The sequence below is a fragment of the Clupea harengus genome, chromosome 17 (genome assembly GCF_900700415.2).
Source record: "Clupea harengus chromosome 17, Ch_v2.0.2, whole genome shotgun sequence".
Lineage (NCBI taxonomy): Eukaryota > Metazoa > Chordata > Actinopteri > Clupeiformes > Clupeidae > Clupea > Clupea harengus.
The window spans coordinates 7,638,589-7,665,827 of NC_045168.1; the positions used below are offsets into that span (position 1 = coordinate 7,638,589).

The 27,239-nt window shown below is 41.5% G+C and overlaps 1 pseudogene; it reads right to left on the minus strand.

The window, feature by feature from the left end:
- Positions 1–4,169: 4,169 nt before the first annotated feature.
- LOC122133666 lies at positions 4,170–20,673 on the minus strand (annotated as a pseudogene).
- Between the last annotated feature and the right edge of the window lie 6,566 nt (positions 20,674–27,239).

Consider the following 27,239-nt stretch of genomic DNA (forward strand, 5'->3'; position numbering starts at 1 on the left):
AAAGCACTGTGAGATTCCTACATGTCTTTGATTGAGAAGAACAGCATGTAGCACCTCTTCCATTAATGTTGCCTCAGGGCTGAAGGGAGATGCTTGAAGGTTAACGTCACAGGTGGAGTGTAGTATAGCTTATCACTTGAGGACAGAAGAGTTAGATATCCTCTGAAGGGTCAGTACATAGTGTTTGCAATTTGAAATGGTTTATGTGGTAACCTAGCCAAAGACACGGACCACGAAGAATGATATATCGAGTTGAAGCTTTATATGAAATAGCAGAGGTTGCAATACAGAGTATACTCAGGTACTTTACTCGTGCATACAGAGAACAGGGAAGTGCTAAACTGGTGTTAATTTATACTAGAGCTCTACCTAGTGGTATAACAAAAGACAGATATCGTAAACATTACAACACTCCTCCCCCACTAAATTCCAACATTCCACGAATACAAATCAACTTGTTAAATTAAGCTAATTTAGTGTCATTGGCTTTTATACACCTTAACTTTAACAACATTTCTATTTAGCATATACACTTACAACTGGCACATTCAATTCAATTTAACACATACAGTGATTAACTAACAATCAGTCTGTCTGGAGGTTTTCGAGCACGCTGTGACCTGCGCACCATCTCCGGGGCTGTAGCTGGCACTGCCGGTGTAGGTGTTTTGGGTGGTTCAGGTGACGGGGTCACAGGAGGTGTCTGTGGGTCCATAGTCAACTGTCCCTCCTCTCCAGGGGGCGCAGACACTTCCCCGAGTGACCTTTCCTCTGGTGATACTCCGACAGTAGGCTGGCTCACCAGGGGAAACTCTGAGGTGCTGATGATCTCTGAGCCTGGGTCATGACGTAGGCGGACGTGGTCTTGATGTCTGCGAAACACTCGTCCATCAGTCAGCTCAACAACATATGAGAGAGGACCTCTCTGCGTCAGGATAACCCCCGGTAGCCATTTCTGACTAGAGTTGCTGCTGAAATTTCTCACATAGACATTGTTACCTGGTTTCAGCTGTCTCTCTTGTGCATGTTGATCATGTCCCTCCTTTTGCTTTTCCTGCTTCCTCATCACCGTGGCCTTTATGTCTGGACGCAGCAGGTCCAACTTTGACTTAGGCCTACGCCCCATCAACATCTCTGCTGGAGCATGAGCAGTAGTGGTCTGTGGAGTCAAACGGTATTCAAACAGAAAACGGGAAAGCCTGGTGCTTAGAGTGTCACCTTTCATTCGCTTCAGACCCTCCTTCACCGTCTGGACAGCGCGCTCCGCCAATCCCATCCTCGTCGCCAAAATATGTGGTAACCTAGCCAAAGACACGGACCACGAAGAATGATATATCGAGTTGAAGCTTTATATGAAATAGCAGAGGTTGCAATACAGAGTATACTCAGGTACTTTACTCGTGCATACAGAGAACAGGGAAGTGCTAAACTGGTGTTAATTTATACTAGAGCTCCACCTAGTGGTATAACAAAAGACTGATATCGTAAACATTACAACAGTTTAAATAGTGACGTGTAAGGCCATCTCAAGTAGCTGTGCTCATTGAGGACTAGATATAACTCAATTAGTGACAACAGCTGAGTAACTTCTATTAGGTGGTTGTCAGGATGTCCAGTAAAGGTGTAACTGAACCAAAAACATGCACAACATAGTAGCTAAGATAGACTAAATATTGGAGCAAGATTGATTTAAAATATGTTAGAATTTTCTATTTTAAGTATAGTGTGTGTGTGTAAAGCTAGCTAGATGGTGAGATAGCACCTAGTAATTGTTGGCCCTGGAGTCTTTGGCTGTAAGACAAAAGAGAGGACAAATGTGGTGGCCTGTAGCTGTCTTTGAAGTAACTGTCTAAATGGCAATGCAAACGTCAGCTGTCATGTTTACTGTACATTTGTTTCCCTTCCTTTGTCCTTGAGTACAAAGATAACCCTGTGAAATTCTTGCTGACTTCCACAGTGTGATTGAGAAAGACAGTTAGACATTGATGTACATTGAATTAAAAGGAGTGCCAGCAGATGATGTTCCTTTCATAAAGGTCTTGTAGCAAAAGACTACAGTGCTATGGATGACTTGCAGGTGACAGCATTAGAACTGTTAGATTTTGGTGTATTTCACATCAATAGGCCCACCGAGGTCTCAGACGGTTCTGGAGCCAGAGCTTCTGCCACACAAGAGCTTCAGACTTCTGCCACACAACCACAGATATGCTCTTTGGAAAGGTCCAAGTCAGAGCTTCACTCTTCATCTTTTTGCAAGGGAAATATGAAAAAGAAAATATATATAATTTGCATGTATAATCTGTTTTAATCAAACAAGTCATTTTACTGTTCAACAAATATGTATCTTGATCAGGCAAACAGGTTATCAAGGTGAATTGCTGCCCACTAGCTTTGGTTGTGATTGGCTGAAAAGCTGCCGGTAGCAAGAACATAGATCTGTGATTTTTCTTGTCAGATAAAAGGTTATGCCTCAGGTTAGAGTGGAAGTTTTAGCCGAGGGTTCATCATTGATTGATGAATGGTTTATTACCATCTCTATCTTCAGATAGGCTTATTCAAGTAGTCCTATAGATAATGAGACTTTAATGTCCTATAAGACTTCAGAACTGATTTTACAATTTATATAGAAATAAATCTCTGTGGCATATGATTTGACAGTGGATGAGCTGGTGTCATAAAGACCTAATTTGGGTTTTGTAGACTTTGATGGCTTTACTTTGCTTATATGCTGATGGCCGTGATCACTGAACATTTACATGCAAACTCAAAACAGACAGACTCTGTTTCCGGAACATTAGCATTTTTTCTTAACAATGCATTTAGTATGGCAGATGCTGTGCAACTGAGGTGAACAGGTACAATAGCTGTGCACACAGCACAAGTTTATTGTTCTAATCTGGTGTAAATTGCTTGCCCGTTCTAGTGTTTACCATATACCCATGTGCTCAGTATGCAGATACTTGCCATGCAATATCAGGGGATTTTTTTCAATGAAAAACATTGATAGTGGATTCTTTGTTAGTGTGTGAACTTACCTTGGCACCTGCATCACGGCACTTGGTTCTCATCTTATTGACCTGAGACTCACCAATATCAGCTCTCCTCAGCCCAGTAGTTCTCAAACTTTTTCTGTCATTCCCCACTTTGAACAAGGGGGCCTTTTCAAGCCCCACCTGTCCCTCATCGCTCCAATAAAATGGTAAGCCAAGCTTAAAATTGTCAAATTTATTGAAATAACAATAAGTTCTAAATCCTTATCAATAACAAATAACATCAGTTCAGAAATAGAGAAAAATCAATCCTTGCCTCAAATAGGGCTGAGTTCCAGAAATAAAGAAAAAGGGCCTACTATGCAATTGATTTATCAATGGTCGGGCCAAGCTTAAAATCTCCCTTGTATGTCGCTTTGGATAAAAGCGTCAGCTAAATTACTAAATGTAATGTAAAATTGTCAAATTTATGAAAATTTTCAATTTCTTTTAGGTTGATTTTTTGGTGGATCAGCTGTCTTTTTCGCCACTGGTACTGAATCGCCAACCTTTGTATTTCGTGTCACAAATGTATCCGTAACGTCAATATTAGCCTATCGCCCACTACACTATCATTCTCCGGGAAAGTTTTTTTTTCATTGTCCCGCTGCAATTAATATGCCGACGTCAATCAAAATGTTAGCACTATGGTTCCAGGTCACATTTTAATCCCGGTCCCCCATCTAATGTTAATACAGTGTTGTATAATGGTACTGCTCCTATAATGTATAATGTATAATGTAGCAACACGTAGGCTACAGGGTTGGTGTGGTAAAGCGAGAGAGAGAGAGAGCGCGAGCGAAAGAGAGAGAGAGAGAACGGTGATGCACACGGATAGATCAGATGTAGCCACCGGAGCAAAGTTATGTTGCTGTAACGTTGAACTCTGTGCAATCAGTGTGGAGAATAAATCCTTGGGCCAAATCAAGTTGCCATTCATTTGCTCATCAACCGCAGACCGAGGGGAAAGGGAGATAACCCCGGAGTTATGTATAACACTTGGCCCTGGAGCAGTAAACAAAAATCTCCCCTGTAATCTCCGACTATGACTAGCAGGAAAGGTAAACAACAGGCTAATTAATACAATACAATACTTATTAGGCTAATTAATACAATATTTCTTTGTTTGAGTCTGGTTGTTTAGTGCAATGGTGGTGTAAGATCGTTATTGTCTATAAAGGAAGGCATTGCAACAGGAAAATCTCCCATTCATCGCGTGCATTCGCGCCCCACCTGTCACGTCTCTGCGCGGCGCCCCACACTTTGGGGCTCAGCCTCATCCAGCTCATGCTGCAGCACTGACTCTGGACTCTAGCTTCTGGATCTGCTTCTTGCCACCCTTCATGGCGATTTGCTCAGCTTCATCCAGACGGTGCTGCAGGTCCTTGATGGTCTGCCATCATGGCAGCATCAGTGATGGCCTTCTTGGCTTTTTCCTCAGCATTCCTGCACTCCTGCACAGCCTCCTCCACTTCAGTCTGGGATGTATCACCCTCTAGCTTCTTTTTCTGGTTCAGCAAGCTGGTGTTCTATGTGGGAATACAAAAATGTTCATGATAGTCTGTGTCACATTATGCATTAGTCAGAAAAACCAACATGTTTAGGATTTTATTTTTTTTAACTTTGTCTTTATTGGAAGTAAGACACATAAACATAATGTACATACAGTAACATAAATAATGTACCAACATACATTGGAAAATAGGTTAACAGAAATAAATTACTTAAAAAAAAAAAAAAAAGAAAGAAAGAAAAATGACAAAACATACAAGGGTGAACCTGGCCTGGAGGAGACTTTACAGGAGCCATATTATGAATATATGAGTCCTTTACTATATAATATAATTCTTAGTATTCTATAATAGTGTTCATATTTTATTTTATTATCCAGTCATGTCTACATATGTTTCATTTTGTATCCATTTTCCCCAGTTCCTAGCAAATAGCTCTTCTTTCAATTTCAGTTTGTATGTTAACTTTTCCATCCCCTGGATTTCCTCGATTATAGATAGCCATTGCTTACATTGTGGCATGTCTGCTTTCAGCCAATTTTTTGTGATTGTCTTCCTGCTCGCAGGGTCTGGCATACAACTTCATGTACCTCTCTCCAAAAAGGTTCTATTTTCTTACAGCTCCAAAAAATATGTGTATGATTTGGTGACACATCTCCACATCTTCTCCAGCATGTTTGCGGAGTTGACGACTGTTTACTTGTAATTAAGGGAGTGATAAAGTAACGGATCTGATTTTTCCAGGCAAACTCTCTCCACTTATGTGATTGTGTGGTGGTCTGGTGACATTTCCACATTTCATACCAAATCTCAGTAGAGATTTCCTCATCTAGCTCTTTCTCCCATTTAGCTTTTATATATAGTGTTGAGTGTTGTTTGGATTCCATTAAACAAGTATAAAGAATTGAAATTGCCTTCGGTATTTCTCTACAGTATGACGTCACAAGAATCTTGATCAGGGGATGAACTTCTCCATCCTTCTTTCTTATTTTTTTATCATAATAGTCTCTCATCTGTAGATATCTGAACAGATCTGCGTTCCTTACACCAAATCTATCTTTCATTTCTTGGAAACTCAGCATTACACCTTCCTTGATAATGGTACATGTTGCCGTTATGCCATCATTTACCCATCCTCTATAGGTCGTGTCCATATTCCCTGGAATAAATTCTCTGTCAAATGCAATCCATTTTAGAAGACTAAGCTCCCTACCTATTTTCAACTGCTTAGTAACTGAGTGACATTTATCTAGCGTAAAAGATGTTACTGGATCAATCTGATCCTTGAGCTGTAGAGGGGTTTGCCTTTCACCTACGCATGTTTGGATTGGGTAAGTATGAGTGCATATCTCTATATCCTTCCAGCGGGTTATAGCGGTATTATTCCCCCAACATAGAAGTGGGCGGATTTGTGCTGCATAGAAGTACTGCCTCAAATTTGGAAGTGCCATACCTCCTTTATCCTTAGGTAGCTGGAGAGTGGTAAAGCGTATTCTAGGTCGTCTTCCTTCCCATACAAATCTGGATATCAATTTGTCCCATTTTGCTTGGGGCACCTCCACTGGGAGTGATTGAAACAGGTATAATAACCTGGGTTGTATATTCATTTTGACTGCATTTATCCTGTCTGTGAGATCCATGGGATAAGTAGACCACCTCTCTATATCCGTTTTTATCAAATTGTTTACTTCTTCATAATTACTATTATATAGTTCTGAAAGGTCTTTGGTTATGTTGACTCCCAAATATTTAAGTGATTTTGCTTCCCATCTCAGTCTGTGTTTTTTTAGTTTCTGTGTTGGTGTGGTATGGAAAATGAGTGTCTGTGTCTTTGTTACATTTAACTTATACCCAGAGTAGCCGCTGAACTTTTCTAGAGTTTGCATTAATCTATCAAAAGAGTTCACTGGATCCTTCAAATAAATCATCACATCATCTGCAAAGAGGCTTATAATATGTTTTTCATTGTGTATCTCTACTCCACCTAGTAAGGAATCTTGTCTGATCATTTGAGCTAAAGGCTCAATGTATATGGCAAATAAGATGGGACTTAAGCAGCATCCTTGTCTAGTACCTCTTTCTAGAGTGAAATTATCCGAAAGAGAACCATTTACTTTTACTCTCGCAGTCGGGTTGTTATAAATAGCTTTAATGCACTGTACTGTCTTCTGTTTGAAACCAAATTTTTCCAGTGTCATGTATAGGTATTCCCAGTTAACCATATCGAATGCTTTTTCCGCATCTAGACTTATCAATGCTGTTGGTGTTTTGTGTTTATGAATTTTATTTATAATAAGCAAGGTTCTTCTAATATTGTCTTGAGTCTGACGTCCTCTAACAAAACCTGTTTGATCTTCATCTATAATATCCGGTAGTATTGTTTGTAATCTGTTTGCTAGGATGGAGGTATAGATTTTATAATCAACATTTAAGATTGATATAGGCCTATAGTTTTTACATAATTCCCTATTCTTTTGTGTTTTGGGGAGTACAGTGATTATTGCTTCCTTCCACGGGGGGATGCGGTTTTCTTTCAAAATCCAGTTGAAGGTAGTGAGAAGAGTTGGAGTGATCTCCTTCTTGAGTTTCTTATACCACTCTGGTGCAAATCCATCACTCCCTGGTGCCTTCGATGTTTTTAATTTTCCTATTGCTTTCTCAATTTCTTCTATAGTTATGGGTGATGTTATTTGTTTATTTTGTATATCTCCTATGGAGGGTAAATCCAGTGTGTCCAAAAATGATTTAGTCTCTCCTCTATTTGTAACTGATGTTTGAGTATAGAGTTCCTTATAATAATTTCTGAATACACTTTCAATTCCCTTTGGATCATATGTAAGCCGGTTTGATTTTGGGTCTTGTATTTTATGGACAGCTCTTTCTACTTGCTGTTTACGCAGTTTCCGTGCCAACAGTTTTGCAGCTTTTGGGCCCACTTCATAGTATGTTTGTTTAAGGTATCTTGTTTTCATTTCAACTTCCTGCTGCAGCAGTACATTTATTTTATGACGTATCTCTTTTAATTGTTGTTTTGTGTTATCCTCTGGACTTTCTTTATGTCTATATTCTGTCATCTTAAGTTCAGTTTGAAGAGACTGATATCGTGCAATATTTGTCTTTTTGAGGCCACTGGTAATTGCTATCAGTTTGCCACGCATGACAGCATTTAAGGCATCCCACAAAAAGATTGGAGCTGTTTCACCATTATCATTTTCTTCCAGGTAGTTCTGAATTCCTGTTTTGATTTGGTCTGTTACTGTTTCATTGTTTAACAGACCTACATTTAGCCTCCACAGTGTATTTCTCTTTCTGCCCTTTAAGTAAACAGTTAAATATATGGCGCTGTGATCTGATACATTAGTCACGCCTATTTGACATTCTTTGACTTTATGTCTGTCTTCTTTTTGCATAAAGAAATAGTCTATTCTTGAATATACTGAGTGTGTTGCTGAATAGTGACTGTAGTCTCTTTCTAGCGGGTGAATATCCCTCCATACATCAAAATAGCCCATTTCCTCCAATGTTTTGTTTACCAGTCTTGACATATTCATCTTACCTCTATTCTTACTAGTTGTATCTAGATTATGGTCCAGCACTACATTGAAATCCCCCCCGCAGATGCACATGCCCTCCATTTGTACTGCAATAACATCAAAAAGGGATTTCAAAAAGTTTTGATCACTTTCCGGCGGTGCATAAACATTTACCAGAGTGACCATGTTCTGATCAATTGTCCCTTTAATTATTATATACCGACCCTCTTTATCTTTTATTTCATTTAGGCATTCAAAATTGGTTGAATTTGATATGAGAATTGCTACCCCTCTTTGGCGCGTATTGGTGTGTGAGCTATAGAAGGATTTTCTGAATCCAAACCTTTTTAGTTTCTCATGTTCAGTTTGTGAAAGGTGAGTCTCTTGCAGAAAATCTGTGCCTTATCTTTTTTCACTTTACTCATTACTTTTGCTCTTTTAACTGGGTTTCCTAAACCATTTACATTTAAAGACATAACCTTCATTTCTTTATATATCATTGTCATTATTATTATTATTATTTATCCAAGTCTTAACTTCACTTCCTCTTAGGCCAACATTTGAACAGACATTAACAATACACAGCAAAAAACTATTTAACAGACAAAAAAAAATCCCTTCCATTGAAAGACATAAAGTTGACTTCCAAGAGATGTCAACTTCCCTTATTATGCATTGACATCCCTTTTGTTTTGGGGGAGAAGGCCTTTCGCAGAGAAAGGGCCCCCGCCTAGCAGCGTGAGTCCACCCATTTAGAGTTGCTCTACCCGTACTAGTTGTGGTTATGGCATAGGCTACCCTTCCAGCCAACATTCCATTAATACTGAAAAAATAAACCCTTGATATTTCTCATCTAAATAGCCATTATCATTTAACCTATTAAACATTTAACATTGTCATTAGCCAAGTCATTAACATGTGAGTCTCTTTCTACAATTTTCTTTATCTAATCATATAACTCCTATCAACCAAAAAATATCCTTGCCTAGTCGTTTCCCCCTTGACGCCTCTCGTTGGAGTCGTGTTGAAATTCTCGCAGCTTCTGTCTGGTCCATTGTCTTGTTTCCGCGATTCCATCCCGTCCAACGCGCTGCCAGGCTGCAGTTTTGGATGACAGGAGCTGTTCGAGCTGGGGAGGACCATTCTGATATGCTGGACTTTCCACTTCAATTCCCCTCTTTCGTAGGTCTTCGGTAGCCTCCTCTGCTGTATTGTATGTTTTCTGACCGTTAGTCCAGTGAATACGCATTTTGGTGAACGGTGTCTGGAAGCGAATGCCTTGATTTTTCAAAACCTTCTTCACGTTTGCGTATGCTTTGCGCTTTTGCAACACTCCCGCACTGTAGTCATGGTCGAAATAAATGCGATTGTCTCCCAACGTGATGTTTTTCTTCTTCCATGCTTTGCTCAACACGAGTTATTTTTCTGTGTATTGGAGAAAGTTTACCACCAGAGACCGTGGAGGCTCCTCCGCTTTCGGTTTCTTAGCAAGCGCTCTATGAGCACGTTGAATCTGGAGGTCTCTCTCAATCGATAATTCAGTGCGGAGCCACTCTTCCACAAACGACAGCACCGAGGTTGTCTCTGTGTCTTCTGGTATGCCGTATATCCGCAGATTATTCCTTCTAGACCTCGATTCCAAGTCATCCAGTTTGTCCTTCATCCTGTTCCTTTCATGAAGTAGTTCCTGAAGCACCTCGTTTGCCCCTGTGCTCCAAGCCTCCACCTCCTCGGTGCGTGTCAGCACAGCATCCATCCTTTCATTTTGTTCTTGGGAGTCTTTAGTTATTATCGCCAGTTTCTGTTCCATATCTTCCTTGAACTGTGACAACTCGCTTCTCATATGACTTGTTATCTCTTCTTTGAACATTTTTAAGTCAGCCTTCAGCTCGCTCTGCATGGTAGAAATCTGTTGGCTAATGCCGTCCAAGCCAATCTGAAGTGGGTTGATTGGGTCCTGGTTGCTATCTTCGGCTAGCGTGCTAGAGTTAGACTTTACTTTATTTTCGTCTTTCCTTGGCTTTTCCATGGTCTTCTTGGTTTTGGGCTTGGTATTTGTATTCATTATCCGCTCCTATTTTAATTTAGTTCGGTTCTATTATTATTTTTCGAGTTTAGGCGGAGTTTAAAATGTTGGCTAAAAGGAGCTCACTGGTTACACAGCCATGCTCGAGGCAGCCATTACCGGAAGTCCATGTTTAGGATTTTACCTGAGAGTGCAGAAGCTGCACCCTCTCGCTGACATCCAGCAGCTCCTGTTTTGCCAGTTTCCGGCCTCTCAGTCTCCTCCACCAGGGACCTCAGCTCATCCAGTTCAGCCTGCAGCAGATTGTTGCAGCAGATTGTTGCAGGCTGCCACAATGGCAGTGTTCTCTTTGAGATCATCGTTAGCACGGACAGCTTCATCCAGATGAAGCTGAGAGTCCTATGATGCATACATCTTAGAAATTGTAAATGCACATGGACATATTTTCGTCTACAGCCATGACTGACGTTATATACTGCTTTTTAGACTTCAGATGCCCGTGGAGACTCTTGAGCTGCGTCTGCCTGCCTGTTGGCCTGGCTGAGCTGGATCTCCATCTCATTGAGGTCTCCCTCCATCTTCTTCTTTAGCCTGAGAGCCTCATTCCTGCTGTGAGTTTCAGACTCCAGGGAGTTCTGCAGGGTATCCACCACTCTCTGCTGATTCCTCTTGGCCTGCTCCATCTCCTCATCCTTCTCAGTAAGTTTGTCAGCTTTGACATGGTTGAACTCCAATGTAATAATATCATATAACATATGAGTGAGTATGGAACTAAGATATAATAATGTGAAATGCTGCCCCCACACACATATCGTAACATTTAAAGACGCATTAAAGTACATTTTCTGGGGTCTCCCAAAATTATTTCATGGTGTTTACATTTTTCCATGTTCATTATATCCACAATTGTGATGTCAAGCTATTCTTTCCATCTCAAAGTTTGCCACTGTAACACACCCTATCCCTTAATAAAGAGTGCCCTCCAAAGTGTGGAGGGGCTGGTTCCGGAAAGGCCCAATATCATTTGCTATCCGCCAAGTCCTTTTCTTCTAGTGATTTCAAAGCTACATTGAATGGCAGGAAGACAACAAGAAATCGTTCAGTAGTTCCTGCCTCTCCATTTAATTGGCTAAGTCGGGTACTAATTGTTAGGTAGCCAGTTAGTTAGAGGTTTCATCAACTCAGTTCAGTCATACATAGAACACCTTTAAGGTAACATTCTAAGATATGTGATTGTTATAAGAGTTGGACATCAAATGTTAAGCTTTACCATTTCATTTTGACAGTATGATGGCTGGTTATATGGACAAATAAGGTTCTTTTCAATAGATGATTGATTCAGATGAGTGACACTCTGAAACTTAACTTTGAGTGATGTGTTTCAGACAAACAAGCTGATAGTTTGACTGCTTTCACTTTCAAGTGTTTTGTTTGTCATCAACTTGACAATGTATGTATGTGAAATGTGTTCCAGTAGGTGCCAGTATTGTCTCTTGACTTGCATACACGCATAGATAACATCTGCTATTAGAAGCGAATCAAGGAATAGCCAAGGTCAGTCAGCTGCCAGCTGGTAGTCACACTTCACATTGTCCCATCCTGCCAGTGCAATATTGTTATTCTACCTTCAGACTTAAGTATAAAGATAGCCCTGTGAAATATCTGCTTGCTGCCTTCCTTTGACTGAGAAGGACAGCTTGTATAGTTCACGGAACTTGTTCCAGTTGTGTAAACCCACCATACACTGTTGACTTCCTTGGTCAAGGTCACTATTTGCAATGGCCATTTGCGTTAGACTCTTACATTTAGAAGAGTAACACAGTAGTGGAAGTAACATAAATGTGACCTGTTTAAGTATAGACAGCTAAAGAAACATGTTGAGGGAAAACAACAAGGTCCAAGTACCATTGATGAGTGCTTAGACATTTCTCATTAACATCCCATGACTCCAGCCAAACCTTCATTACATGATTAGTTGTAAATTGCTTACAGGAAACTGTCATAACATTTGGATGGAAGTTGCAGGATCAGAATCAGATCAGAATGTTCTTGGTACATTTTTCTTTTTAAATTTTCTTTAATTACAAAGTTACTAAGTTCATGGTTATGATTATAATTATGAAAATGACCTCAATTACCCTCTTCATAGAAAATATATTGTCCTTTTGCTATTTTAATGAAAATCCTTTTCTTGTTATACGCTATATGCTGAGGTACATTAGGGAAAGACAATTAATTCAGAATCAGACGATGAACTATGAAGCCCATTTAAGGGTTTGGTTGGGAGTTGTAGATATCTCAGGTTGATTGTATGGAGACACCTGATTGTCTGCTTAGTCTTGTTCCCTTGCCATTGTCCTTGAGAACAAAGATAACCTGTGAAATTCCTGTTGAGTGCCTCTGTCTGATTGAGGAACACAGCTTGTGAGGAGTACTGATGTTCTACGTGATGATACATGTGTAAAGGTCATCTCATCTCAGCTGTTCAGTTGAGACTCCTCCTGCTATAGCATTACATTATTAACCCTCCTCCTTTGCCTTGGACAACTTGCAGTCATTGCAGTTCTCTATATGTATTACCCTTGTGTTATAGTTTTGTAAAGTCTGAAGATACTTAATTCATTTTCCTTCAGGGCATTTGTACAGGATGCTCTTACTCATATTCTACAAGGTGATTATGATTGTGATTAGTCATTTTTTCTTTTTCTTTCATCGTTCTTACATGAAGGTCTGCATCCCTGTTCAGAGGCAAGACATCTCAGACTTCTCAGCAAGCATAATGTTGAAGTGGTGGTTAATTTTAAAAGTGGTAAGTGTTCTTGGACCTACTAAATATTGGTCAGTTATGTGGTTGTACCCCCTCTTCTCTCAAATAATAGAGCATGATTTTAGTTAGAGTACCAGAGATCAGAAAATGCATCCTGAAAGGTTCCATTGCGAAAAAATGTAATACCTATTACTAGAAACATTGCATTTATTTTTACCTCAACCCTATCTTGCCAGTTGTTGTAGTGCACTGCAACACGAAGAATAGAATAGTTTGTGCCTGTGGACCTTTTAAGGACAACCTCACTCCTCCAACACCACACCACCTCACCCCATTCCCATCCTCATGCTGTCAGCGGTTCACTCTGAACTCCTCCTTTAATTGAACAGCGGACAGTCTTCCCTGTTACTTTGACACATGTTGAAGAAATCACTGTGTCTTAGGTAAATCTATATAAAAATGTTCCTTTATATTTTTATTTTTGATGTTACCACTTTTGGATGATATGGATCATTTATGCTGCATTTGCTGAACGAAGAGCTTTTTGGATATTAAAGTGGGTAAGCACCCCTTCGTCTTTTTGTTACATTTTGTAAAATTATAGTAATTTTATTGCGTAATTGTCAAAAAAAAGATTTGTTGTTGTTATAATTGTGTTGTGAATTGTGAATGGGTGTGTGTCATTGTTAGCCTGGATACCAGACCGAACTTAGCCCCGCCCACAATGTTTTTGGTTGGGAAGTTCGGTCTGGCATTACTCCATTGAGGAGAAATTATCTGCGGCTCGATATCGGCCGTACCAATCAAATTGTTAAGGCGGGCTTTATACGATGATGGACAGATGATCAACAGTAACGTAACCAACCACGTCACCAACACACGAGTTGAATTCGTTTTCAACAAACATGGCTGCCGCTGGAGAGCTGAAATGTATAGATTCGAGTCCATTTAGACATTGACAGTGCATTGATTTTGAAAGAGGAACAGAGAAACGCGATTAAGGCATTTGTCAATCGAAAAGATGTTTTTGCCTTCCTTCCTACGGGATCCGGTAAAAGTGTAATGTATCAGCTGCCCCTGGTCACATACTACGTTGTTCTGATTGGTTGTAGGTAACCAATTGAGCGAAGAGGCATTTTTTCTCCTGGTTCGGTTGAAACACGCCCCATAATCACAGCCCAATGGAGCGATATCAGACTCATATTCTGACTAGAATTATGAGTATGACATCGTCAGGCTATGTCATTGTGCCACTCAGGCAGACATATATGCGCATGGTTTAGCAATAGTCTATTATTCAGTAAAATATTATGTCATGTATTTTATCTAGGGCTGTCAATTGATTAAAAAATGTTTAATAATTAATCGCACATTTTGAAATTAATTAATCGCGATTAAAAGTTTGTTTTTCTTCTTAAGACTAAATCTTATAAGTTAACGAGTAATCACTTCAGAAAGCGTGTATTTTAGACACTGTTGTTTAATTGTATTTTTTTTTAAACACAATGGTGCCCCTCGACGGTAAATAGTAAGAATTTCCCCTGAAGCAATTCGAATCACCTCAATCAGCCCACTGTCCTCAACTATGTTGATGGGCCGACAGTCACCGGCAACCCAAATGGTAACCTTTTCACGGACTGGTCTAGTTATTTTCCTAGAGAAGTCGTGGAGTGTGGGTTGGCGATCATCTAACCTGGGACTGCTTTCTGTCGGGTGCTTTGCATTAAGGTGATAACTTAAAGACGAGCTGCTTCTGTGATAGCTAAATTCAGCTTGACAAATGCTACATACAACTTTAGTTTTGTCGATTGTTCCGTCATTTTGGCTCTTAAACAGAGACTTTCCACCCAACAATCCCTCTGCTCTCTCCATCTTCAACTACCGCTTTGGTTCTCAAACTTTTTCTGTCATTCCCCACTTTGAACAAGGGGGGCTTTTCAAGCCCCACCTGTCCCTCATCGCCCCCATAAAATGGTAGGCCAAGCTTAAAATGGTCAATTATTGAAATAACCTTAAGTAATAACAAATAGCATCTTATTTAGGTCAGCAAATGTATATTGCTTGGAGTGATTTAATGTTTCATGTTGTAGTGTATTGTTGCTATGGACACGCACACATGGACGGATTATGAAACCATTGGTCAGGACGTATAACAAAATACACCGCTTCCAACCACAAATAAGAGATACATTTAAGCCACTTCTGATATTAACAAATACAAAGTCTAAAAACAATTGACAGCAAGCAAAGTTAATAACAGTGACTTCACGCCGAGGCTCTGGTTTAGGGCCCACCTGAGCTCAGGGGCCCTTGGGCCTGGGCCCGTTCAGCCCGTTCGGTAATCCATCCCTGCACGCACACAGTATTGTTTTCTATTATTGAATATTGTAGCCTCTATTAAATTATGCTTTCCCTCGCACGCTCAAAAACAATGACTAAGTTATTTAGCTGTCTCACACTGTGATAAATATGTTTAAGTGACCTATGTTTAAATTCTATGAACTGTGTTAGTTCGTTGTAACGTAAAATGTAATTAATATTCATTTAGATACGTTACGTTCTAATATGTGACCGTTAGCACACCATTCATTCATAACTCAGTTATGGCAGACGTTAGCACTTATTAGCCAGCTGTGTTGTAATCTGTTGTTGCTCTGATTCTTGGTGTAAAGCAGGGGTCTTCAACCTTTTTCAGCCCAAGGACCCCTTGGCTGAGAGAGACACTGAGCAGGGACCCCCACCCCCGCCGCCCCAAATTTGGGCCTGATATTCATATAATTTATTTGGAACTAAGTGTCAGTCACACACACACACTCCCCTACACATGTTTGTACAGAATTACAAATCATCTGTCACACACAACTCGTTTCAATTTATTCTGTTTATTATTGAATGTTGTTCTCCCTTACAGTTAGCCATCACTCTGTATTCAATTAGGGAGGGACAAAGAATTGAGTAGTTTGAGAAGCTTAAGTATGGATGAAATATCTCATACCTAGTGAGAGATCTGACGTTTGAGAATTCATCAGTCATGTCTTTGGCAACAACATTCTCCCTATGATGCATGCAGTGCGTCATACATGGCTCCTGCACCGTCTGTGCACATCGCGACACATTTTGGCCAGGATATATATCATGTTCACGGAAAAAATTGGCGATCACAAAATCTCTGAACTTTTTTTAACCTCCAGGCAGCTGCTTACAGAATAGAAATTCCTCCTGCATCTCATTTTGGTCGATAAATCACAAAAAAGCTAAAAGCTGAGCGTCGTTTGACACATCGGTGGATTCATCTAATTGTAGTGCAAAATAACCTGTTTTGCGACTAGTAGTGCCCTCACATCAGCTGCCAATTCATCAATAGGGCGGGCATTGGGAAGTTTTTCAGTTTTTTTACGTACTCATCCTTCCCAAACATTGTTTTGCACATATCACTAGCTGTTGCCAATATTAAACTTTCTGCAATGATGTATGGCTGTTTGGTCTGAGCGACACGTAATGCAACTTGATAAGAGGCTTTTAAAGCTAGCTCGCACACTTTGGCTGATTGTCTCATCAAGGTCTGCTGGCCCTCAAAAGAAAAACGGGAAATATTAAATGTTTTTTTTCTTTCAAGTGAGCATGGGTTGTCTTTGAGTGTTGTTGCAGCTTTGATGGTTTCATAGTTTCGTTTGATAGCACGGAAGAGCAAACCACGCACACTGCTAATTCTTCACCATCGGTCTCTTTGTAGGTGAAGGCAAACTTCAGATAATTCTCTGAATATTTACGTGTCTTCTCCCGTTTGCACTTTTGGCTGTTCATGGAAGGGGTGTTGGCATCCTCTGAAGGTAGATCATCTGAACCGCCATCAGTGGTGTCTGACGAGGAGCTTTTGTTCCGAGAAATTACAAAACGATCAATTATTTCAAATTGTATGGTTATGGCAGGTAACGTATTTTGGTACCAGATATCTAAATGTAGCTAAAAGTGCATATGTTGTATTTATGATCAAATGATCGCGTGAAGACTCATGGGTAGCCTATGTATTATTTTTAAGGAATATAAAGCAATTTTTACGTTCTATTTATGTTTATGTAGTCTTTTGGACGTTTTTAATTTTTGGAAGAGGGAAAAAATGCTTCAGATGAAATCATTTGGCGGACCCCCTGCAGTACCTCCGCGGACCCCCGGTTGAAGACCTCTGGTGTAAAGCATGGGTCGGCAACAGGCGGCCCGCGGACAATTTGTGGCCCGCCAGTTATTTTTTGGGGCCCGTCAAATTATTCCGATCCTAGCCGAGTTTTTTTTAAAGAGACAGTTTTTATACTACAACATTAATTCATGAAATAATACCCCGCTAATGGTTAGATTAACATTTTACTTTTATTTTTTAACCGGAAACTGGGTTTCCTGTCATTGATTTTTCTGAAGTATTTCATCGCTACACCTCACTACTGACAGATCGCCCGAGGAGAAACAGTGTGTTTTACAGTTATGGCTAGTAATCCTAAACGCCCACGTCTATTCTCACTGGATGAGACAGTATTTATGTGCACCAACGATGACGAGCCACCACGTTTGGATGACAGTGACGACCATGTTGATGTCAAATTTCAAAAACGTATTAGAAATAGTAATATTATTTAGCATCCTCCTGTTTGTTCTGGCAAGGCAACCCTCTCGTAACGTCTTCGTATGGCTGTCACAGAGAAGTGTCGGTTGGTTTATAACTAGCATCTCTGAATTGACATCGCTAGATCAATGACATTTAAATGGATCGTAAACCCATGACACTTTTATTGGGGGACTTTTGTAGGACGTTCAATAAAGCTAATTTTAACGTTACCTCACACATAAAAATACTACAAAGCAAGCACCAGTGTCAGTCAGTGAGAGCTGTTTTTGTCCACCAATAATGACAACGTGGGTAATCGCCTGTGTTTTCTGTTTGTGAAAGTCAGAAAAAACGTCTTTTAAAATTTGTATCGTCATCTCGTTTTGTAAGACTAGTTTGCCAGCTAACCTGCTAGCTAGCTACCTTGTCTGAAATAATATTAGTCTGAGGAGATAGTCGATAGCGAGCTATTGAGTGCACCAGCCTCATCACTCCTTAAATTGAAGAGACATAGCTAGATCATTGACATTGACGTAGCTTACACAGCCCTAACTAAACTAAACTAAAGTAAAAAAAAAAAAAAAAAATGCATTTTAAAGTTGCGTTAACTGCGTTAAAATATTTTATCGCGTTAATCGCGGCCGCATTAATCGCATAGATTAACGCGTTAACGCTGACAGCCCTAATTTTATCACATGATTATCTGTATTAAATGTGCATTCTGTAGATACATATATACATGATGTACGTGTACAGTCTCCTCCACAATTATTGGCACCCCTGGTAAAGATGATTAAATTAGCTTATTCTCACACTGAAATAAAATCCAACCCTCAAATCTGGTCAATTTATTCTAAATAATGCTACAATTATTATCCCCCCTGCATTTAATAATTTGTACAACTTCCCTTTACCAATAAAACAGCACAGAGTCTTTTCCTATAAAAAAAACCAGAGGAGGGAACTTTTTGAACAGTAGTTAAAAGTGTGTGTAAAGTGGCAAGTGAATAAAGAGGCAAAAGTGAATCACTGTCCATTAAGAAGCCTGATGGCATTCGGAAAGAAACTCTTCTCCAGTCTACATATACGAGACTGAATGCTCCGGTATCACCTGCCAGATGGCAACGGTGTAAAAAGTCTGTAGGATGGGTGGTAACAGTCTTTTAGAATCCTGCCAGCTTTTCTGAGGTATCATGTGTGGTAGGTGTCCTGCAGATGAGTACTCTGTATACCTGATCACACTGCGTAGGACCTTGCGGTCCCTGGCTGTACAGCTCCAACCAGTACAGTTGTACAGCTCCAGCTTTGACCACCTTTTCTGTGTGAGCAGACCAGGAGAGATCATCACTGATATGCACCCCGAGGAACCTGAAGCAGCTGACCCTTTCCACTACGGATCCGTTGATGTGTAGGGGTGCATGCTCCTCCTCCTGCCGCCTCCTATAGTCCACAACCATCTCCTTAGTCTTACTGACGTTGAGAGAGAGGTTATTATCCTGACACTATGTTGTCAGGGTATCAACCTCCTCTCTGTAGGCTGACTCGTCGCTGTCAGTGATAAGGCCCACAATGGTTTTGTCATCAGTAAACTTGATGATGAGGTTGGAATTGTACGTTGCCGTACAGTCATGTGTGAACAAGGCAGTGGCGTAACGTAGTCACGACGGGCCCAGGTGCAAGATATTATGACGGGCCACCCTAGTGAACGCTAGTTACTATCGTAGCGTTCCCTACTTCCGCACCCGCGTCAAAAAAAAACGAAACAAAGATGTTTGTTATCGATATAAATAGTGTTTAATTAATCAACCTTACATATTTCAGAAGCGACGGGTGTGTACACAATGTAGGTTACCTGTTACATGGTTGTTGACACACCACTGAGGGCAGCGATGCTGATCCAAGCAGAACTGCTGCACTGCTGCTAGCAGGGTGGTCGTCCGTGGCGGACTCCGTGGGCTGGCGATTAGTTGACGGGCTAGTTAAAAAGCCAAAATAATCTAATTTAGGCAGCTTTGCCACCTTCTCCTGTTCTTTTCTCTCTTGCCTTTTTCTACTTCCACTCTTATGCTTAAAAAGGCATTGTTACAAGTAAAGTTGTGCTGTGCTCAATGAACTAGGTTGTCGTGACCTTCAAATTGGTTTAACTATAGCGTATTGTATCGTCACATGATCAAGTAGAGACTTAATTTCATTGAAACGTTTTTTTTTTATAGTTTATATAGTGTATGTAGGATAAGCATATGATTTTGTAATAAATTGCTACTATTTTCCCCAAAAAATTATAAAAATCATAACGGAGATGAGTTTGCCTTTTCAAGAGCATATATAGCATTAGACACTGCCCACGGCGTAATAACAGTTCATCTTTGAACACAAGCATATCTGAGCTGCGAAAAATTGACGCAGTACTGGGGGGGCCCGCCGAGAGACGTATATATATCTTTGGACCCGGCTACGGGCCCAGACACCCCACAGGCCAGTGCAGCCGCATCTTCTGAACCTCCTATAGTTACGCCCCTGGAACAAGGAGAACAGGAGGGGGCTGAGCACATATCCCTGTGGGGTGCCTGTGTTGATGATCGTCGTGGATGAGGTGCAGTGACCGATTCTCACCACCTGTGGCCTCCCCGTCAGGAAGTCGTAGATCCACCTGCATAGGGAGGTGTTTAGTCCCAGGTCCACGAGCTTGGAGACGGGTCTGGAGGGGATTATGGTATTGAATGCTGAGCTGTAGTCAATGAACAGCATCCTTACATACGTTTTCCCTTTGTCCAGGTGGGAGAGGGCGGTGTGCATTGTCAGGCCGATGGCGTCGTCTGTAGACCTGTTGGACCGGTATGCAAACTGCATAGGGTCCAGGTTGGAAAGCAGCGATGAGCAAATGAATGATGACTAGCTGCTCAAAGCACTTCATGATGACAGAGGTCAGTGCTACCGGGCGATAGTCATTCATGCAGGTGACCTTGGTGTTCTTGGGCACAGGGACGATGGTGGTCCTCCTGAAGCAGGTGGGGAGTACCGACAGGCTGAGGGAGAGGTTAAAGATGTCACTGAAGACCCCTGCTAGCTGGTCAGCGCAACCCCTGGGGGCCTCACCTGGTATGCCGTCTGGGCCTGGTGCCTTGCAGGGGTGGCTTGGTGTTCAGATAGCTCCACTGCAGGAGGGTCACTGTCCCTCTCAAAGCGAGCGTAGAAGGAGTTTTTAAACATTGTCCTGCCTGACGACCCAATGTTAGTTTACTGGCAGAGGCAGCCAGATTTTTATTTTAAAATGTCCTGGTATTTCATAGATTCCATTATGCCATGTACCTAATGAGGTTCCTAAAAACAGCCCCAAAGCATCACAGACCCTCCACCATACTTATCAGTGTGGATCAGGTTATTTTCAGTACAGTCATCCTCATTTTTATGCCAATCCAACCTTGAGTGTTTGTTGCCAAAAAAGCTCAATTTTCGCTCCCAATAGGGTTTAGCCAAGGGGGTTTAGCCAAGTCCAGGCGCGTTTTTTTGGCATGCCTTCAAAATAAACTTGATATGGAATTGGCATCTGATGGTCATTTTGGAGAATTTTAAAACATTAAACTTAACAAGGATGAAACGAAACAAACACACAAGGAGTCAAACTCTGGGACAAACTAACAACAGAGTCTAAAGCATGTAAACCGAAAGAGCGCAGGACTGAAAACTATGAGTCACTGCTCGCAAAGACTAAAGCACAGAGGAGCGGAACTGAATAACACGGCGCAGTGCCGGACAAGAAAGTCACTGAAAGCACGGGGGTTTAGAGCACGGAACTCGCTAGAGAGGAATCCAGGTGACAAGGAACGTGCTAGATTGGAATCCAGCGGGCAAAGAGAACACTTAACTTGTCTTCCGGGAAGCGGAATCCTGAGAACGCTAGATGTAGTGAAAGCTGGTTGTCTCGGGCAGTAACTTTGTCCATGTAGCGACGAAACCAGACACCGGAGTAAGGGGAGTGAGGAGTATATGCAGGGACGTGATTTGGAGAAGTGATATGAAGTGCAGCTGGGAGAGTGGACCTGACTGATGAGTTGGATGAAATGCAGGTGTGAGAGTGTGCTAAAGGGGGCGTGGCCAGAGTGGATGTCAGCGAAGACGTGACAAGTTTGTGTTCCTAAGCACTCTTCAGTTACATTGAGTTTATACGTATTTCCTTAAATGTTTTCGTACAATTTCATTACCTCTGTGTCTTCCTTCGTTGACAACAATTGCTAGCATTCAGTGGCGGTTCTAGACCATTTTTACTAGGGGGGCCAAGGAGGGGCCAGTGTTTAACCAGAGGGGCACATACAAATTATAAGATTTTTGTAACCAATAGTAGCTAGGTAGTCATATATAATAATATATAGTAATACTATAATAATAATATTATAATAGTATTGTTTTCTGTTTATAGTTTCTTCAAATTTAGACTTTTTAAATGTAGTATTTCCTAATTCTAGTGGTTGGTTAGCAGGCTAACAGTCATGACAGACAACAAACATGTCATACAAAATTGCTCCACCAGAAATGTCGGGCTACAATCGCCACTGCTATTCATACTAGAATCTAAGCATGTGCTTTTTTATGTGATGTCTCCTTTAGGATTTGTTTTTGGCGTTGATACAATCGTGAATAATTACTGTGTCTTATCAAATCTAAACTCTCCTGAGCAAGCTAGCGAGCTGTGCCTGATGGCACATCTAAATGAGACAGAAGGACAGCGATATTTGGAAAAGGCATTGTATTATTGGCTGCGATCCATAATTTATTAACTTCAACTTTATTTTGTCCTTAAAGTCTGCAAAGCGTCTGCCCCAACTTTCTTTTCCCGACATTTACATTTATCTTGTAGCTACATAACATAATCCATCACCATACACCGGAGATTTCAAGAGTACACATTCCTATCAATATGCAGTTGCAGGATGGGTGAACGACACCAAAATATGTTATCTGGAGACAAAAAATATGTATGTGATCACAGGTCATGTAAGTAACTAAAACAGCGATTATTGTGTTATTTTAGTGGTGGTTAAGAGTGCCAATATGGGCTGACGAGTTGTTAGCTAAAGCGTTTAGTAAAGGGCAAAACAGCTCGCTAGCTATTAGCATTCTAGCTTGCTCAGGATAGTTTAGCTTTAATAAGACACAGTATTATTCACGATTGTATCAACGTGCTACATTTCACTTAACAGGTCAGTCATTCCCTAAATCTTTTGGAATATAACGAAATTGTATATCTGGGTTTCTTTGCCGACAGTTGTCGCATCCAACAGCAAAACATATCCCGGGCATTTGAATTTTCTGTGGGTTGTGACTGACGCACAGCTAGAATACTGTGTCCGTGTTGGACACAAATATGGCGGCGCTTAGACACAGTGACGTCACATGGTATCCATGAATAGTAGTTGCTGAGTTTTCATTCGACGACGAGCACCACACCTGGTAAACTACAGTGTTTGGGTGCGCCGCTTTAATTTACCCGTGTAGAACGTTGCGTCGCATTAGTTCTGCTTTTGGCGCTCAGGTGTAAAATCATAATAAATTCATATTTTCAATAACTTGATGGGGGCCACTCCTATATAGTGCAAAAAAGGACAAGGAGTCATAAATCCAATACAAAAACTAGTTCTTTTTAATTAAAGGAGAATCTTTAGGAATATAGGTGCAATGACATTAAACATGTTAAACATTAAACATGTCAACACAACATTTAAGAACTTTTGGGAGGACATGAACCACATGACAGCTAAAATAAAAAGTTAAAATGCCGCTGCCGCTGCCCCACTGTAAACTTTGGCTACTTTACTTATGTCCACCTTTAGAACATTAGTCTACAAACTTCTTGTTGAGTTTGAGCAGCAGCTGATTTTTAAGGTGAGTAGAGTTCATCCGGGCTCGCTTTGCATTGAACAGCAATCCAGCACAGCTGAAGAGTCGCTCGCAGGCGGCCGAGGCAGGTAGGCCAGTATTAGAGTTTCCGAGACAGTTTTTTGATATTCTGAAAGGTGTTCAGCAGATCCATATTGACTGAGACACAGGCTAGGTACCCTTCTAACTCCCCTGTACCTTCTGATCTTTTGGACTTCATTGAGGAAAATAAATCATCTTCATCTGATGAATGTCCGACTTGCTCCAGCCTCCAACATCTGGTCAAGGTGTTGTCTGACATAGACTAGACCTGTAGAATGACAAACAACATTTCTGACAATTAAGTATTGAGCTGCCATCAAGAGTGCATCATAACACAGAAATAGCTATAAATAGCAATAGACAGACCTACAGTATACAGAATTATAGCATTATTTTCTATTTCTACATGCATCACAATTCATAATCCTCAATTCTTGCTAACCGAGACCCCTGAGCATGAACATGAAAGACCTGCACGTTGCAAAGCCACCACTTATCTGACTAAACATCGTGATAAATTCCAGATAAAGACATACACATTGACTTGTCCAACTGTCTGACAACGATGGTGTGCGCATTCATGTTGCTCTGTGTGGTGTAGTGAAGCTTCAGAGTAACGACAAGCAGGATGATATTAACACTCTTTACTGAGAACTGTCAGCAGCATGAAAGTACGTGACTAGTAGCATGGAGGTGATGGAAATTGATATTGCCATTCATTTATAGACTTACATTGCATTGCAAGCATGTTCTCCTGTGTGTGTGTGTGTGTGTGTGTGTGTGTGTGTGTGTGCCATGTGCATCGATAGTCTTGGCACACCTTTGTTTAAAGCCCCTAGCAGACATCATCCCCCCCTGCCCCAGGTGGAGGAATACACATCCATTGTCCACCATTTTGGGCCTGTGTGTGTTCCTTCATAGGAACATCCCCTCCCACTCACATGCCCCCTTCCCCACATTGACCTGTAACAAACCCCCAATGTATCCTCCCATGATTGACTGGTATTTAACCTGTAACACTGTGGTGCCTCTTTAGTCTTTGCCTGCCTCTACTCGATGTTGGAATTGACTCCCTGCAGGAGCACCTTGAAATACACCTCCAGAAATATTCTATTCGCCTCGTGGTCCTTTGTCTAGAAGAGTGTCGGCCTAAGAATCCCCGTCACATGGTCCTTCGCGCTGGTATAGATATTAAATCTATCCGAATACAGAAAGGGGATCCAAGCCGACGCTAAAGCATTGTGAACGGGACAGGTAAGCGATTTACGCTAATTCTGTGTGCGGAAAATTGTTTGAGAGTGAGAGACAGAGAGGATAGATATATATTAAGTCGAGAAAGATACATTTTACTCTCTACACATCCGGCGCTACGGCGAACGGCGCAAAGGCATTGAATTCCAAGTAGTCCCGCTAAAATTGTTATTCAGCGCTATAGACGCGTGCTTTACGAGCACAGCGTCAGACGTTGTCCTTAGGCGGTATAGACGTGTGTTATACTAAGCACTGCGGCAGACGTTGTTATTCAGCGCTATAGACGCGTGCTCTACAGGCACAGCGGCGGACGTTGTCATTAAACGTTATAGACGCGTGGTTTTACAAGCACTACGGCAGACGTCTTATTTGGGAGGCGCTAGTGTCTAGACTATACACTGTGTCTGAGAGATTCGGTGGGCTCCGTTTTGTCGCGCTATACAAAACAGAGATAAGTCTCCCATCGAAAAACCTCTCAAATCGGGGTAGCTAGTTGGACCTGTACGAATGTGATAGAGAGCTCTCATCTGCCAAGCGATTTTCTGCACATAGGAAAAAGTCCCGTTCGCTAAATTGACCTATATTGTTATTATTACGACCACAGCGAATCAATATTTTGGCGGTCTGTTTCAAGCGTGCTGTGTTGTGTTTAACTTTGTTGTCTGGTCAAAGCAAAATCTTGGTCTGATTTAATATGGCTGCTTTAAAAACTGCCCCTGCTACTACTGTATCTTTGGCGCGCTTTGTTCTGGAGACCCAAAAGAAAAGATGTGATAAGATGATAAAAGATGGCTGGAAGGCCATCTGGGGCGTTAGACGGAGTTTGGAGTGGTGGTCTGATTTAAAATGCGAGAAGAAAAAGGCAAAATATGGAATGTATTTATGTGCTATGTTGATTAATCAGCAAAATGGTGTGTTAATGGGAATTAACGGCAAACCGATTGATGCAGAGCAGCATTTGGATGCAGTTGTGGAGTCCACTACCAAATTATGGGGATTGTTGAACATGGTTCAAGATCGCCCGCCATTGTTGCTTGATGTAAAGAACTGGGCCGGTTGGTTGGACGGGGTGGTCAAACAGTCCACTTCTGTAGGCTACCCTGTTCTAGCCGCGGGTGCTGGTATTTCAATTGCCGCTGTTCAATCAGACGCTACTCCACCTCCCGCCTATGCTCCTAACTTTTGTAATGTAGCCACTCTCCCATGCTCTCCCATTGTGCCCGCTCAGCAAATTTTAAAAGCCCTATGGCCCCAGTCGTGAGGCTTGAGGGACCCGATACAGCTGTGCGGGATTTAACATTCATGAATGACAGCACAGGGCAGAGCTCACAGGCAGAGATGATTACTCTTGATGCATTACGTCCCCCCACATCCACAGGAGGCAGAGCGTCCACCCCTGCGGCAGTAAATGCCCCAGGAGCTCGTAGACACCATGATGAAGGGAATAGGATTGCCACTGGGCATGGTGATCTCGCTAGCTCCAGCCAGGACGTTAGTTGGGAAGGTCGCGGACGATTAGACACTGATAATCTTAGAAATTTCCATGAAACATCTGCTAACGGTTCACATGGTGTGTGACAAGCTCTTACCCCGCAGGAAAAGCATTCCATACTAAATTACATCCCTCGTCTAAAACCAAACGACCCCAACATTGAGGCATGGAACCGTATCTGGTCTGCCATGCGTAACCATGAGCTAGGAATTAAGGATATGGTATCTTTAGTCGAGACAGCGTGCCCTTACGCATACACTATGGATATTCAATCGATCAACCTGTCTAACAGTTACCCACAGTCCGTTGCTGAATATCATCGATGTTTTAAAGATTTCAAAGATGATGTACAAGAATTGCTTGGAAATGGGTTTGCTAGCTTTGTTGATTTATATGCGGTCAGGCATGCTGAGAAAGAACCTTTCTTTGATTATGTTAAACGTTTTGAAGATCGCCATAGACATTACTGTGAGGTGAAGGGCGATTGGACTGTGACCCTGGATTCTGATGTGATGATACATACTGCAGTTTCTGGTCTTAATTCTGAACTCAAGACTCTATATTTTAACACACTACCCCCCATCAACAGGTGGCTTGACTTCAAACAGTGGGGGTAGCGAGTTGATATCAGTTTAACTGAGAAAAGGGATTACCAAAAAGTGTCCGCCAGACGCATAGCTGCGATAGAGGGCACGACAGACAGCGCCCCTAATCCATACACAAATTTCACATGCTCTGCTGCCATGTTGACTCCCGCAGACAACACATCGCATGGCCCCCCTCCGCGAGGACAATGCCATGTGTGCAAACAGGATGGGCACTGGGCGAACAGATGTCCTGATAGGATAAAGGGATACCGTAACAGAGGTCACACAAACCGTAGACCGGAGTTCAACAGAGATGCTAAGCTCATGGAGCAGATGCGCGAATTCTTCGCTGCTATGAACGGTAAAGATAAGTCAGCATAGCAATTAGTGGCCTCTGCTTCAGAGATGCTATTAGATGCCCGCCCCCACATTCCAGCTCTCCTCGGAGGTGAGGAGAACAATTTTCTCGTGGACACCGGGGCATCAGTTAGCGTTACATGTAACCCCCTACCCACGATTAACGAAACACT